This window comes from Aotus nancymaae, unplaced genomic scaffold, assembly GCF_030222135.1.
Source record: "Aotus nancymaae isolate 86718 unplaced genomic scaffold, 86718_ANA_hifiasm-v0.15.2.pri h1tg000053l, whole genome shotgun sequence".
In the NCBI taxonomy this organism is placed as follows: Eukaryota; Metazoa; Chordata; class Mammalia; order Primates; family Aotidae; genus Aotus; species Aotus nancymaae.
This window is the reverse complement of record NW_026988467.1, coordinates 17,974,527-17,990,675: the sequence shown is the minus strand read 5'-3', so window position 1 is coordinate 17,990,675 and position 16,149 is coordinate 17,974,527. Positions and strand designations below refer to the sequence as shown.

General features: G+C 41.6%; 1 protein-coding gene across 14 annotated transcripts in view; it reads left to right on the top strand.

Moving 5' to 3' along the window:
• EIF4G3 (eukaryotic translation initiation factor 4 gamma 3) overlaps positions 1-16,149 on the top strand; it is a 377,718-nt gene that overhangs the window by 2,390 nt on the left and 359,179 nt on the right. The gene's annotated exons all lie outside the window — the stretch shown is intronic.

The window sequence follows — 16,149 nt, the reverse complement described above, 5'->3', positions numbered from 1 at the left end:
TTTCTGAATTGTACCACCAAGTAAATTACTCATTACCTGCATCTTTGAGCTGTTTAGGCAATTAAACAGAAATGAAGGGAAACCTATAGTAGGCGTCCTTGATATACAAAGTAGTAAGAACTGCAGTGCTGAATGTGACACTGCTTGGTGAATTTGGTGGCTTTTTGGGACACAAAAAGTTGTGACTTAAGTGTTTCAAGTATACTTTTTCTCAGTGCATTTCATAGAAGGACTTATAAAAGCTCTGAGTTGGTTGCAACATGCAAGTAGTTACAAAAACTGAAACTTAATTTTCTTTTGAATAAAAAGCAGTTGTTAAGAGATAAATTTAAGGGTAATTTCCAGTATAGATCGTTTAAACCTATTTGTAGTAATATGGAATACTTAGTTTTATGTGGCTTTAAGTTTTTACTTTGCCTCATACCATTGAAGCTAAAATTAATCTTCCTCTTGATGTGTTTCACAGCTCTTAATATTTTCTCTTTGCTTTTACACACGGAAAGGTTACAATTGCTAAAATGGAAAATTTTATTATATGAACAGCAAATGAAGTGTAGGTTGTAGATTTCATCGGAACATATACCAGTGGTGAAGTGTTATCAACTGGTAATGGGGTATTGATTAAAAAGGATTGAAATAGAGCAGTTCTACTTTTGTACCCTGAGGGAGTATGGGAGTTTGTATTTGACGCAAGTGGTTGTTGTTCAGTAAGTTGATAACATTTAAGCATCTTGGCAGGAGTGCAAAGCTGGAGTTGCGCTTTTCATGGCTTGAATACATCTCCAGACACTCAAAATATATGGGTATGGTTGTGTTTGCATTGAATTAATAAGTTCAGACAGGTTTTTTTTTTTTTTTTTTTTTTTTTTATTTGAGTCTCACTCTGTCGCCCAGGCTGGAGTGCAGTGGTGCGATCTCAGCTCACTGCAACTTATGCCTCCTGGGTTCAAGTGATTCTCATGCCTCAGCCTCCTGAGTAGCTGGGATTACAGGTGTGTGCCACCGCTCCCAGGTAATTTTTTGTAGGGCGTCATCAGCCTCCCAAAGTGCTGGAATTACAGGTGTGAGCCACTGCACCTGGCCAGACGGTATTTTACATTTGTAAAAATACTAGAAAGATTTGCATGGCACCATGTCCTTCATTTATACTTAGCGTTCAAGTGACAAATCAGAAATAAGAAATGTTAACAATAAGGCCAGACATGGTGGCTCATGCCTGTAATCCAAGCACTTTGGAGGCCAAGGCGGGCAGATCACCTGAGGTCAGGAGTTCAAGACCAGCCTGACCAACATGGTGAAACCCCTCCTTTAAAAAAAAAAAAAGAAATGTTAACAATAGCAGATTTGAATGTAAACTGGAACTTGCTTCAAAGTAGGTATCAGTATTGCATGGTGGTACCCATAAGGCCATTTTAGGTAATGGCCTTTGGCATAAAAGAAGCAGATGATGGGGGGCCTGGCAGAGGGCAGGCTGGAAAAAGAAAAACTCTGATAGGAAAAGTGCTAAAGGAATGGAGAAATAGGCAAAGAGTTTTCATAACATAATCCAGCATGAAGTTTATAGGTTATGAAATTAGCACTGTACAATATTTGCCTTGAGATATGCTCACCCCAGCTTACCCTTATGTGGTTCCAAGAGGCTCTGTGGAGAATATTAACAGTGATTCTTAACCTTTTCTGGGTAACAGACAACTTTTACATTTTGATGAAAGCTATATGGACCCTTTCCACAGAAAACTGTGCATACATAGAAATTGTTGTTTACATTTTTGGGGGGGTTCTTGGGCACCCCTTAAAAGGCTAGGTCTTTAGATTGAAATTGCTCACTCTTCAGATAATTCAAGATAAATGAGTTTGAATTTAGGTATCCAAGTAGTTCTGACTTGAACAACTTTGCAGTCTGTTATGAATACACGGTGTTCTCTCTTTATGGAAAGACTTCAGGGTGTAATTTCTGTCAGGGTTGCTGACACTGGGGAGTCTAGTTACTGTTTTGGGGCAGCCAATATAGTTAAGAAAATCAGGCAGTGGGTTCTTTGCAGGAGCTAAATTTGAGAAAAACCTGTATCAACCAGAAAATAACTCGTGTTCTTAGCTAGTTTGTCATAGATATATGACATGTATATATTAAAAACCACTATTCCTGTTGCATTTTTTGGTATTATAGTTTTCCTTTTTCTGTATTGATTTTCAGTTTTATCTTTCAGGCTGAAGCCAATAACATTTTTTTTCTTTTTCTTATTTTTGCCTCTTTACCAAAGCTAAATCTGAATAATTAATAATAGTACTTATTCATTGAGTCCCTACTATTCTGGGAGCCAGACATGCATGAGTTTATTTAATTCCCTGGAAAACTTTAATAAGGTAGTCAGTATTGTCTGTATTTTACAGATAAGAAAACTGAAGTGCAGAGAAGTAATGTTTCCAGGGTTCTCCTGGTAAATGGTGGTCTGTGATTCAGACTGGTATGACTGACTCTAAAGCCCATGAATGCCTTTTTTACTATGCTTGGCTGTTTCTCACCAAGCCTGTATGTGAGAATGGGAGGAAGAATACTCTCCTATATTTGAGAGCCAGGGGAAGGTCTGTATACAGAAATGAGGTTCTGTGGAGTAATCTAGAACACAGTGATACTGTACTTTGTTTTAATTAGCTCGTAGCCACATACTGATAGACAAGTAGGTTATTTTTACCTTATTGACCCTTAAGACATAGGCCTGTTGGTTCAGTGCATGTTCCTGCTTGTTCAGAAGTTAGCAAGGCCTCAAGCGGAATACCATTATAATTAGCAACTAGAATTCTATAGCTCATTTAGTGGTCGGCAGTCTTTCTGCTCCTAAGCCCCACCATCAAGAAAACGTCATTCATTCAGTACAGATCCTCCTATAGGAGGACAGAGGGTGACAGATAAAAGATGGAGATAAGGAAGAAAGTTACTCAGATGACTGAGTTATAGCTCAGCTGCTGCTACTTCCTGTTCTAGGTTTATGAGTTTCAGAGTAAGGTATCTGCTATACCTGATCTTAGCTAGAAAGCCAAGAAGTGATCAAAGTGAAGTATTTTCTATCAAACCATGAGAGTTTAAACCAACTGAGGACAGATGCATTGATTTTCCACATTGGGGTTTCTGATAACATTTTTAATTTTTATTTTACTTTTTTTGAGACAGAGTCTTGCTCTGTCGCCCAGGTTGGAGTGTAGTAGTGCAATCTTGGCTCACTACAACCTTGACCTCCCAGGTTCGATTGATTCTCCTGCCTCAGTCTCCTGAGTAGCTGGGATTACATGCACGTACCACCATGCCTGGCTAATTTTTGTATTTTTAGTAGAGACTGGGTTTTGGCCATGTTGACCAGGCCGTTCTCGAACTCCTGGCTTCAGGTGGTCTGCCTGCCTTGGCCTTCCAAAGTGCTGGAGTTAAAGACACTGAGCCACCACACCTGGCCCTGCAGTCTCTACTAAAAATACAAAAATTAGCTGGGTGTGGTGGTGCCTGCCTGTAATCCCAGCTACTCAGGAGGCTGAGGCAGGAGAATCACTTGAACCTGGGAGGTGGAGGTTGCAGTGAGCCAAGATTGCACCACTGCACTCTCAGCCTGGGCTACAGAGTGAGACTACGTGTCTTAAAACAAAACAAAACGTCTTCTAAAAAATGTTTGAAAACCACATCTTAAATCAGTGGAGAGGATTGCCACATTTTGCCATTTATATTGAGGCTTCAATAGATGTGGCAAGTTTATGAATTCATTAATTCAGCACTTAATGTGTGTTACTACACTCAGTGCTAGATCTAGGATTGAAGAGCTAAGGTAGAATGCCCCCAAAGAACTTGGTCCAGACGGGTAGACAGAATGCCGTAAGTACAGGGATCACTCTGCTGTGAGAGTAGTCTAGGGAAGGAGGTAGGGCTTTCTAAAAGAAGTTGACATCTCAGCTAAATTAGAAGAATGAGTAAGAATTAACCCAGGTTTATATAACTTTCCCTCCTTCTGCCAGCCTATACTTTTCCCAATTCGGTTGTTGCTGCATAGAATTTTAATAAATGGATTTCAGTCACGTTTCAGGCTTTTTTTTTTTTTTTTGCTAGAGGAGGTACCAGAGGAAATGACGGTCAAATACAGTTGCTACAAATTCAAAGTATTTTCTGCATCATAATCTGAGGAGTTAGTGTATGAGAAGGAGGTACATACCTGATCTGATCTGTGGTTGGTCTGTTTCTGGTCTCCTTCCTACTGCATCTCATAATATTCTTGCCCTTTTGATACTAGACTTTGACTTAGAAACAATACTTGCTAGCCTTAAAATAGAAGTAGATTTACCTTGGTGATTGAGAAATGCATGTGATTTGGAGGCAAAAAATCTCGATTTCAGTTTAGCTCTTTCATTGTAATAGGTGTGTTATCTTGGACTAGCCACATAACTGCCCCAGGCGTTGGTTATCCCTTCTCTGAAACGTAGGGACTAGACTCATTTATTCAGTGACCTTCTTGAATTGTAATTGTTTATGATTCTGATTGTGCTTTGAGATTTGTTTTATTCTTGCAAGTAGAGGGGAGGGATTTACAGAAACCAGTGAATGGTTTCTTTGTCTGATGGTAAGTGACATGTTTCTGTGATGGCTTATTGATATTAGAAGATACTAATATGGAACAAAGGCAAAGCAATTTGCTTCTATAAGCTGCTTCTGGTTTTTGGCTTATTAATGTTAGATTCAGCCAAAGAGACTAAAAGACCTCTGTAACTTTAGTGGTGAAGACTATATGTAGTGGTGAAGACTGTGTAGACTATATCTGTATAGTTAGTGAGATAGTGTGAGACCATAAAATAAGATTGCCATGGTCATTTGCTAGCTTGTTCTGGATGATGATACAGTTAGTTCATTATGAGATAGGAGGGAAAGTAAGTTCTGGAATAAACTTCTGTGGTGCTGTGGTGAGACACAATCTATTTTTACCTAATGAATAATACTTTGAGCTAATATAATAGTAAACTATTTCCTGATTATTAGCCATGAATATGACTTTAAGCAATGGATAAACTGCTGCTGAGACTTACATGGATGAAATATTACAGGATCCCAAGCTACTTCTGAATTCTCAAATGGCTTCCAGTTCTTTGGCTTGCTGCCAATGAAAAGGAATTTTTCAATCTCCTGTAGCTCAGCTGAAATTTGAGATAGTTTAAACTATTTTAAGTGCGTTTGAAATTTGTTGGTTTTTATTATCTTTTTTTTTTTTTTGAGACAGGTTCTTGCTCTGTCACCCAGGCTGGAGTGCAGTGGTGTGATCTTGGCTCACTGCAACCTCTGCCTCCCAGGTTCAGGTGATTCTCATGCCTCAGACTCCCAAGTAGCTGTTATTATAGGTGTGTACCACCCCACCCAGCTAATTTTTGTATTTTTAGTAGAGATGGATTTTGCCATGTTGGCCAGGCTGTTCTAGAACTCCTGACCTCAAGCGATCCATCTGCCTTGACCTCCCAAAGTGCTGAGATTATAGGCGTGAGCCACCATGCCCCACCATGAACTTTATTAACTAGTAATTGTTTTGTACTTTTTTTTTTTGAGACAAAGTCTCTGTCATCCAAACTGGAGTGCAGTGGTGCAATCTTGGCTCACTGCAACCTCCGCCTCCTGGGTTCAAGCGATTCTCCTGCCTCAGCTTCCCTAGTAGCTGGGATTACAGAGGCATGCCATCATACCCAGCTAATTTTTGTATTTTGGGTAGAGGTGCGGTTTCACCATGTTGGCCAGGCTGGTCTTGAACTTCTGACCTCAAGTGATCCTCCCATCTCAAACCTCCCAGAGTGCTGGGATTGTAGGCGTTAGCCACTGCACCTGGCCTGTTTTGTACTTTTTTGAGCCCGTTGTGTGCTACCTCACTCTTCTAAGACATTGAATTTTGTTAACAGAATGTAAACTCCATAAAGGCAGAGATTTGTGTTTGTTTTGTTCACTGTGGAATTGCTAGCACCTAGAATAGTGCTTGACAGACAGTCGGCAGTCTGTAAATGTTTATTAAGAGAAATGTTAAGTGTGTTGGACCTCAGGAATCAATTTGAAGATTAGTTTTAGGGCTAATATAGAAGGCATCACAACTCACTTACAGCATTGAGAGCTGCCCTCAAATATTTTGTAGTCATGTATAATTGAATTGAAAATAGTTCTATAATTTCCTTTCAGATGGAATGGCATTGACCCAGTTAACAAAGCCATCTGAAGTGCCTGAGTTGTATTTGAAGTACATGTAAATACTGAGGATTAGGGGTGGTATAAATGCCGAAGAGGAACAACATGTGTAGTAAAATATATATGTTTTTAAAACTTATTTTAATATTATTAAAACTTATTTTCTGATCATAAGAACAACACAATTAAATCAGAAATTTTGAAAAGTACTTAGAAAAGTAAAAATCACTCATAATCTTATTGGTAGAGAGAACAAATTTTTTTTTTTTTTTTTGAGACAGTCTTGCTCTGTTGCCCAGGCTGAAGTACAGTGGCACACAGTCTAGGCTCACTGCAACCTCTGCTTCCCGAATTCAAGCAATTCTACCTCAGCCTCCTGCGTAGCTGAGGTTATAGGCATGTGCTACCATACCTGGCTGATTTTTGTATTTTTGGTAGAGATGGCGTTTCACCATGTTGGCCAGGATGGTCTTGAACTGACCTCAGGTGATCCGCCTTGGCCTCCCAAAGTGCTGGGATTATAGGCATGAGCTACCGCACATGGCCACTTTTTTTTTTTTTTTTTTTTAGAGGCACAGTCGTGACTCACTACAGCCTTGACCTATTGGACTCAAGCAGTCCTCCCACCTCAGCCTCCCAAGGAGCTGGGACCACAGGTGTGTGCCACCACACCTAGCTATTTTTTTGGTAGAGATGGGGTTTTGCCATGTTACCTAGGCTGGTCTCAAACTCCTGGGCTCAAGCCATCTGCTTACCTCGGCTTCCCAAAGTGTTGGGATTTTAGGCATGTGTCCCTGTGCCTAGGTGAGATAACCACTTTTAACATTTTGGTGCATTTCTTTTCTGATTTTTTTTTTCTGTGGATTTTAATATTAGTGGAGATAAATTTTTGTAACATAAAGTCAGATTACGTACATAGTTTCGTATCTTGCTTAATTTGTTACCTAAGTATCTGCCGTGAAAAGTACTTTTTTTGTCCAGGTGTTATGGCTCAAGCCCGTAATCCCAGTACTTTGGGAGGCTGGGGCAGGAGGATCACTTGAGTCTAGGAGTTTGAGACCAGCCTGGGCAACCTAGTGAGACTCAAAATTAAAAAATAGTTTGGGCCGGGTGTGGTGGCTCACGCCTGTAATCCCAGCACTTTGGGAGGCTGAGGCGGGTGGCTCACAAGGTCAAGAGATCGAGACCATCCTGGTCAACATGGTGAAACCCTGTCTCTACTAAAAGATACAAAAAATTAGCTGGGCATGGTGGCGCGTGCCTGTAATCCCAGCTACTCAGGAGGCTGAGGCAGGAGAATTGCCTGAATCCAGGAGGCGGAGGTTGCGGTGAGCCGAGATCGTGCCATTGCACTTCAGCCTGGGTAACAAGAGCGAAACTCCGTCTCAAAAAAAAAAAAAAAAAGTTTGCCAGGCATGGCAGTGCATGCCTGTAGTCCCTGCTACTCAGGAGGCTGAGGCTGGAGGATTGCTTGGGCCCAGGAGGTCAAGGCTGCAGTGAGACCTGATCATGCCATTGCATACCAGCCTGGGTGAAAGAGCAAGACTGTCCTAAAAAAATAAAAATAGGTTTTTTGTTTTTTTTTTTAAATTGAGATGGAGCCTCACTCTGTCACTCAGACTGGAGTGTAGTGGCATGATCTCAGCTCACTGCAACCTTCACCTCCTGGGTCAAGTGATTCTCCTGCCTCAGCCTCCTGAATAGCTGGGATTACAGGTGCCTGCCATCATGCCCAGTTAATTTTTTGTATTTTTAGTAGAAATGGGATTTCACCATGTTGGCCAGGCTGATCTCAAACTCCTGACCTCAAGTGATCTGCCCACCTTGACCTCCCAAAGTGTTGGGATTACAGGCATGAGCCACCACACCCAGCCAAGAGATACTTCTTGAATAGTTTTATTCTATATCTATTTGGAATATAAATGAACTTTTTGTTTCTAAAGAATGTTTTTCTTGGGAATATTTTTTCACCTTTGGCTTTTAGCTTAGAAGTTATGACTGCACATTACAAAGAGGAATGTTCAAACCTTTATCAAGTCAAACATCTTTGAGTTATTGTTCCTGTAATGTTTTGCATTATTTACAAGATTAAAACTCAATATAACATCCCAGGTTTTTTTCCCATACAATAATTCACATTTATTATTCCTATAAGTTCATCTTTATATGTTCAAGTATATTAAGTTTTTAAAAAGGCTGGGAGCCAGAGCCCTAATTTTTTTTTAGACAGAGTCTTACTCTGTCGTCTAGGCTGGATTGCAGTGTTGCGATCTTGGCTCATTGCAACCTCTGCCTCCAGGGTTCAAGCAATTCCCCTGCCTCAGCCTCCGGAGTAGCTGGGATTACAGGTGCCCGCCACCACGCCCGGCTAATTTTTGTATTTTTAGTAGAGGCAGGGTTTCGCCATGTTGGCCACGCTGGTCTTGAACTCCTGACCTTGGTCTTCCAAAGTACTGGGATTACAGGCATGAGCCACTGCACCTAGCCTGTTTATGTATTGGCCAGGCTGGTCTCGAACTCCTGACCTCAGGTGATCCACCTGTCTTGGCTTCCCAAAGTCCTGGGATTACAGGCGAGAACCATCGTTGGTTTTCAGGAGGTGTTAGTATTATAAGGAGCGATTGAAGGAAGGAGGAAAAGACCATGGGGATTCATGTGGGATAAGGGAAAGAGGATTGAAGTGTGGGAGTGAACAGAATTTTGGAATAGGAGAGAAAATTAGGTGGGAACAGAAAATGAATACAGCCAGTTTCAAAACAGAATACATTGTTTTTACATTGAGAATGGAAAGGACTGAACCTTGAAGGAACATAAGAAAGGGTGAATGAGATGATTCCTGACCTTTTTTCTGGGTCCTAGTAAATAGTACATAAGAAAAAGCACTTGGCCGGAGAATTTGGCCAGGTGCAGTGGGTCATGACTTGTAATCCCAGCACTTCAGGAGCCCAAGGTAGGTGGATTGCTTGAGTTCAGGAGTTTGAGACCATCCTGGACGACATGACGAAACCTTGTCTCTACAAAAAATAGAAAACTTAGCCAGGCTTGGTGGCACATACCTGTAGTCCCAGCTACTTGGGAGGCTGAGGTGGGAGGATTGCTTGAGCCTAGGAGGTCGAGGCTGCAGTGAGCCATAATTGCACTGCTGCACTCCAGCCTGGGTGACAGAGTGAATCCCTGTCTCAAAAAACCACCCCCCCCCAAAAAAAAAAAACTTGAATTGGAGGATGAATTAATTAATTAATTAAAAAAAATTTTTTTTTGAGACAAAGTGTCGTTGTGTCACCCAGGCTGGACTGTAGTGGTGCCATCTTGATCTAGCTCACTGCAACTTCTACCTCCCAGATTCAAGTGATTTTCATGCCTCAGCCTCCCAAGTACCTGGGATTACAGGTGTGCGCCACCACGCCTGGCCAATTTTTGTATTTTTAGTAGGGATGGGGTTTCACTATCATTGGCCAGGCTGGTCTCGAACTCCTGACCTCAAGTGAAGTGCCCGCCTCAGCCTCCCAAAGTGCTAGGATTACAGGCACGAGCCACTGCACCCGGTTTATTTATTCATTTTTTCGAGATGGGGTCTGGCTGTTTCACTCAGGCTGGAATGCGGTGGCCCAGTTACAGCTCACTGTAGCCTTGACCTCCTGGGCTCAGGCAGTCTTCCTGCCTCAACCTGTTGTGCAGCTGGGACCACAGACCCACTCCACTATGCCTAATTTTTGAATTTTTTTTGTAGAGATGAGATCTCAGTTTGTTGCCCAGGTTGATCTCAAACTCCTGGACTCCAGGGATCCTTCTCTTTGGCCTTCCAAAGTGCCAGGCCTACAGGTATGAATCACTGAGCCTGGCATGGATGGATGAATTTTAAAAAGAAAAAAAAGAGTTTAATACTATAGTCAGGGTTTGGGATAGGCAGAGGAGAGTGGATTATGGTGAGTGGGTGATCAGCATGAACAAAGATTTGGGCTTTGAAGCAAGTATAGTGTATGCTGTGTTCTAAGAATTTGGATCTATGTGCTTGGAATGGAGGAATCTCATGGTAATATTCTATGATACTACCATATTATCAAGATAATGGATCCAGATCCTAGAGCACTTTGAATAAATAAAAGAAGAGGAAGTTAGACTTCAGCTATGTGAAACTATTACTTTTTTTAAAGAACAGCTTTATTAAGATGTAATCCACATACCATATGAGTCACCCATTTAGAGTGTACTATTCAGTGGTTTTGAGTCTAATTCAGAACTAGTCGAGAATTGTACAGCCACCACCACAATTTTAGAATATTTTTGTCACTCCCCAAAGGAACCTGTTTGACTCCCCATTTTCCTCCGATTCTCCCTGTCCTAGGCAAGTCCAAGTCTACTTGCTGCCTCTATGTATCTGCCTATTTTGAACTTTTTAGAGAAGTGGACTAATGTGTGTTTTTATTTTTGTGATTTGTTTCTCTCAGCATATGTTTTCAGGGTTCATCTGTTATAACCATGTATTAGTACTTCATTTTAAAAATTGTTGAACAGTATTCCATATACCATGGACATTTGGGTTGTTTCAACTTTTTGGCCTTTGGATAATGGATAGCCAAAATGTTGGATAAAATTTTTGGCTCTGAACGATTTTGCTGTGAACATTCATGGATGTTTTTATATGGATGTTATGTTGTAATTTCTCTTGAGTATATATCTTGGGGTACAGTTGCTGGGTTATATGAGATAACTCCATGTTTAACATTTTGAGGAACTGCCAAAATGTTTTCCAAAGTGACTGTACCACCATTTTGCCAACAGCATATGAGGATTTCAGTTTTTCTACATCGTTGCCGACACCTGTCATCTGTTGTTTTGATTATAAGCCATCCTATTGGATGTGAAGTGGTATCTCATTGTGGTTTTGATTTCTATTTCCCTGATGGCTAATGGAGCTGAGCATGTTTTCATGTGTATTTGACCATTTGTCAGTTACGGAGAATTATCTATACAGATCCTTTGCCCAGTTGTTAATTGGGTCATATGTCTTTTTATTGTTCAGTTGTAAGAGTGCTTTATATATTCTGAATATAAGTTGTTTAACAGATACAGTGCAGGTATTTTCTCTCATTAAGTGGGTTATCTTTTCATTTTCTGGAGGTCTCTCTCTGTCACCCAGGCTGGAGTGTAATGACACAATCAGAGGTCACTGTAGCCTCGAACTCCTGAGTTCAAGGAGCCCTCCCACCTAAGCTTCCCTAGTAGCTGGGACTAACTGCATGTGTGCACCACTACACTCAACTACTTTCTGCAGTTTTTGTAGAGATGGGATTTTGCCATGTTGCCCAGGCTGGTCTCCAACTCCTGGGCTCAAGTGATTTGCCCACCTTGGCCTCCCCTTATAGGTACGAGTACGAGTCACCACTTCTGGCTAGTTTTTTATTTTCAGTAGAGACAAAATCTCACTGTGTTGCCCATCATGTCTCAAACTGCTAGGCTCAAGTGATTTCTGTCTTGGCTTCCCAAAGTGTTGCAATTAAAGGCATGAGCCACCCGGCCCAGACTTGCATGTTAAGGTCACATAATCCATTAAGTGCTTGAGATTTAGTGAGGTGTGCTATTTATAAAATATGGCCTATTGGATAAATGAACTTTGACTATTTCTATCATTTTTTTAATGGCCAGAAAACAAGTGTTACCTGCTTTTATTATTAAGATAAATTACTGTTAGGCAGTGATAGTTTTGTAAAAAAATGAAGTATAAGCATTTGGCTATTTTGCAATCCTGTAAATAATGGAAATTGTGAGTTACAAATTCTTAGGTTTTTGGATTTCGCATAGAGTGTTAGTTCTGTCAAGTTGAAATTGATTTTTGATGTGAAGTTATACTCTCAGGCTATTCTAATGTCTATGTTGTTATACAGAAACAATATTGGGGCTGGGCATTGTGGCTCACGCATGTAATCCCAGCACTTTGGGAGCCTGAGGTGGGCAGATCACCTGAGATCAGGAGTTTGAGACCAGCCTGGCCGAGATGGATAAACTCTGTCTCTACTAAAAAAAAATACAAAAATTAGCTGGATGTGGTGGCACGTGCCCGTTATCCCAGCTACTTGGGAGGCTGAGGCAGGAGAATCATTTGAACCTGGGAGGCAGAGGCTGCAGTGAGCTGAGATCGCACTACTGTACTGCAACCTGGGCTGCAGAGCCAGACCGTCTCAAAAAAGACAAAACAAAACAACAACAAAAAACAAAATTGGGAAATACTGCTTAATCTCTTGTTAGCGGGGTTTTTTTTGGTATTTAGAAAAAGACTGCATTAAAGAAGAGGTTATTACCTTTTGGTGTAATAAAAACAGTTTATTTGTTTTGGATAAAGACTTTCCACAAAAAAACTCTTCAATTACTTAAAATTGGGAAGTGGGAATGGGTGGAGTTGCTGGTTTTGTAAGATTATATCTACTTTTTAAGTTTTAAATTATTATGCATGTCATTATGCGTGTCTCTAGCTTAGCTCTTACTCAATATTCAAAGGAAGTGGGTCTTAATTAGTCCATGTATAATTTTAATGGCATCAAGTACCTAATTAATATTGTTGAGTCTTTGAGGCTAATGTAGTCAGCTGATACTCCCAGTATTAGATTGTTGATCTTTTTCAGAAATACTAGAATTTGGAAGCAGTCCAACTTCCTGGAATAAATGCTGTTTCAAAGCAGACAACGGAGCACTTGACCTTAGCTTATTACCTTTTATGTTGTGTGACTGGGTGAGTGTACTTAAATGTGATATATTTTAGGTAAGGCAATGGAAGCCGAATGTGGCTCTGGAATGTCACTGATTTCATTCTTTATCTTCATTAGAAAAATCATAGGCCAGGCGTGGTGGCTCATGCCTGTAATCCCAGCACCTTGGGAGACTGAGGCGGGCAGATCACAAGGTCGGGAGATTGAGACGATCCTAGCTAACACCATGAAATGCTGTCTCTACTAAAAATACAAAAAATTAGCTGGACATGGCGGTGCGCACCTGTAGTCCCAGGTACTCGGGCGCCTGAGGCAGGAGAATTGCTTGAACCTGGGAGGCAGAGGTTGCAGTGAGCGGAGATTGCGACACTGCACTCCAGTCTGGGTGACAGAGCAAGACTCTCTCAAAAAAAAAAAAAATGATAAAGGATCCAAACATAAGTATGCATTAGCTTATTTTTCCTTTACACATAGTAGACACTTAGTAAACTTAAAAAGAAATGTGTTTGAAGGGTACCGCCATGAACCAGTGATTTTTCTAAGCTGGAAACGAGTTTTCTGGTTCAACTCTCTGTCCCCTCTCCTGTCTTTGTTCCAAAGGCCCAGGGGAGGTAAGGACAACTTGCTTGAGCATAAGGTTCATGCCAATTCAAAGTTATTTGAGGTCTTTAACAACACTGACCAGTGATCTACTGATAGATCCTGTTTCTCCTGTAATGGTCCTGGTTTGGATTGTAAATTATATGGTTATTCCCACCTAGTAACCACATAGCTTAGACAATTAGGAATCTTTTTTTTTTTCTTTTTTTGAGACAGTGTCTTGTTCTGTTGCCAGGCGCCAGGCTGGAGTGCAGTGGTGCGATCTCCGCCTCCCAGGTTCAAGCATTTTTCCTGCCTCAGCCTCTGGAGTAGCTGGGACTACAGGTGCGTGCCACCATGCCCAGTTAATTTTTGTATTTTAGTAGAGACAAGATTTCATTGTGTTGGTTAGGATGGTCTCAATCTCTTGACCTCGTGATTTGCCCACCTCAGCCTCCCAAAGTGCCGGGATTAAAGGTGTGAGCCACCTCAGCCAGCCATCTTTTTTTTTTTTTAAGATGGAGTTTTGCTCTTGTCCCCCAGGCTGGGGTACAGTGGCACGATCTTGGCTCACTGCAGCCTCCACCTTGCAGTTTCAAGTGATTCCTCTGCCTTGGCCTACAGAGTAGCAGGCATTACAGGCATGCGCTACCACACCCAGCTAACTTTTGTATTTTTAGTACTCTACTAAAAATGAGGTTTTCACCATGTTGGCCAGGCTGGTCTTGAACTCCTGACCTCAAGTGATCCAACCACTTTGGCCTTCCGGAGTGCTGGGATTAATTACAGGCGTGAGCCACCATGCTTGGTCTAAACTCATTTTAGAGTTACTGAAAAGTTGCCAAAATAGTTGGATGAATTCTCTTATATCCCTGACCTCCTTTCCCTAATGTTAACATTTTTCATAACATTGTAAGGTTATCAAGAATGGGAAATTAACATTGATACACTATTATCAACTAAACTACAGACCTTATTAAAATTTTACCTGTTTTCCACTCATATCCTTTTTCTTTTCTTTTTTTCATTTACATATTTTTATTTGGAAAGTTTTTTTTTTTTTTTGAGACAGAGTCATGCTCTGTCACCCAGGCTGGAGTGCAGTTGCATGATAGCTCACTGCAACCTCCGCCCCCGGGGCTCAAGTGATTCTCTCACCTCAGCCTCCCAAGTAGTTGGGATTACAGGTGTGCGCCACCATACTCAGTTAAATTTTGTATTTTTATGTTTTTAGTAGAGATGGGCTTTCACTGTGTTGGTCAGGCTGGTCTTGAACTCCTGACATCAAGTGATCCGTCTGCCTTGGCCTCCCACAGTGCTGGGATTATAGGCGTGAACCACTGTGCCCGGCCTTTTTTTTTTTTTAAATGGTGTCTTGCTCTGTCGCCAGGCTGAGGTGCTGTGGTGCAATCTCAGCTCAGCTCACTGCAACCTCCAACTCCCGGGTTCAAGCGATTCTTCTGCCTCTGGAGTAGCTAGGATGACAGGTGCCCGCCACCACACCTGGCTAATTTGTAATTTTAGTAGAGATGTTGTTTCTCCATGTTTGCCAGGTTGGTGTTGAACTCCACTTACTTTGGATTAGTTTAGATATTAGTTTATATAAAAGACAGACATGGAAATTATTTACACGATGAATGATATCAGAACTTCAGTGGAATGGGTAGCTTCACGCTGATGCCATTTCAATAGTGATTTATTTCAGTTTACATACTTTCTGAGAGTGTCACCATGTCTAAATGAATAATCCTTGTCATCTAGAGCTGTTTGGCACCTCTATATTCTGGGAGAACTTTATCTTCAGTTTTTACACTGACTGGTTGAATCTCTCTCTACCCTTTCCTTCAGAGCCTGATCCAGCAGCTACTGGTGTTGCTTGCCATTCTTTTCTTTGAGATTTTTCTGAAAGGATAATATTTCCTTTGGTTACGATTTCAGTGGTGCTTGTTTTCAACCAACGCTCAGAGAGGAAGAAACTTTTTTTTTTGAGACAGAGTCTTTCTCTCTTGCCCAAGCTGGAGTGCAGTGGCATAATCAGTGCTCACTGCTCCCTCTGCCTCCTGGGCTCAAGTGATTCTCCTGCCTTAGCCTCCCAAGTAGCTGGGATTACAGGCGTGTGCCACCACTTCTGGCTAATTTTTTGTAGTAGAGACGGTATTTCACCATGTTGGCCAGGCTGGTCACGAACTCCTGACCTCAAGTGATCGGCCCACCTTCACCTTCCAAAGTGCTAGGATTACAGGCCTAAGAAACTTTCTTTCTTTCTTCTTTTTTTTTTGAGACAGAGTCTTGCTCTTTTCGCCAGGCTGGAGTGCAGTGGCAAGATCTCAGCTCACTGCAACCTCTGTCTCCCGGATTCAAGCGATTCCCCTGCCTCAGCCTCCTGAGTAGCTAGGAGTACAGGCGCATACCACCACACCTGGCTAATTTTGTATTTTAGTAGAGACGGGGTTTCACCATGGCCAGGATGGTCTCGATCTCCTGACCTTATGATCTGCCCACCTCGGCCTTCCAAAGTGCTGTGATTACAGGCGTGAGCCACCCCACCTGGCCAGGCCTAAGAAACTTTCTAAACGCTTTTCCTGCCATGACTCCCAGTACTCTAGCTCCTACTCTACTCTCGTACTGTGCTGGAAAGGAGAGACTCCTAATGTCCTTTTTCTGTTTCAGGATCGTAAT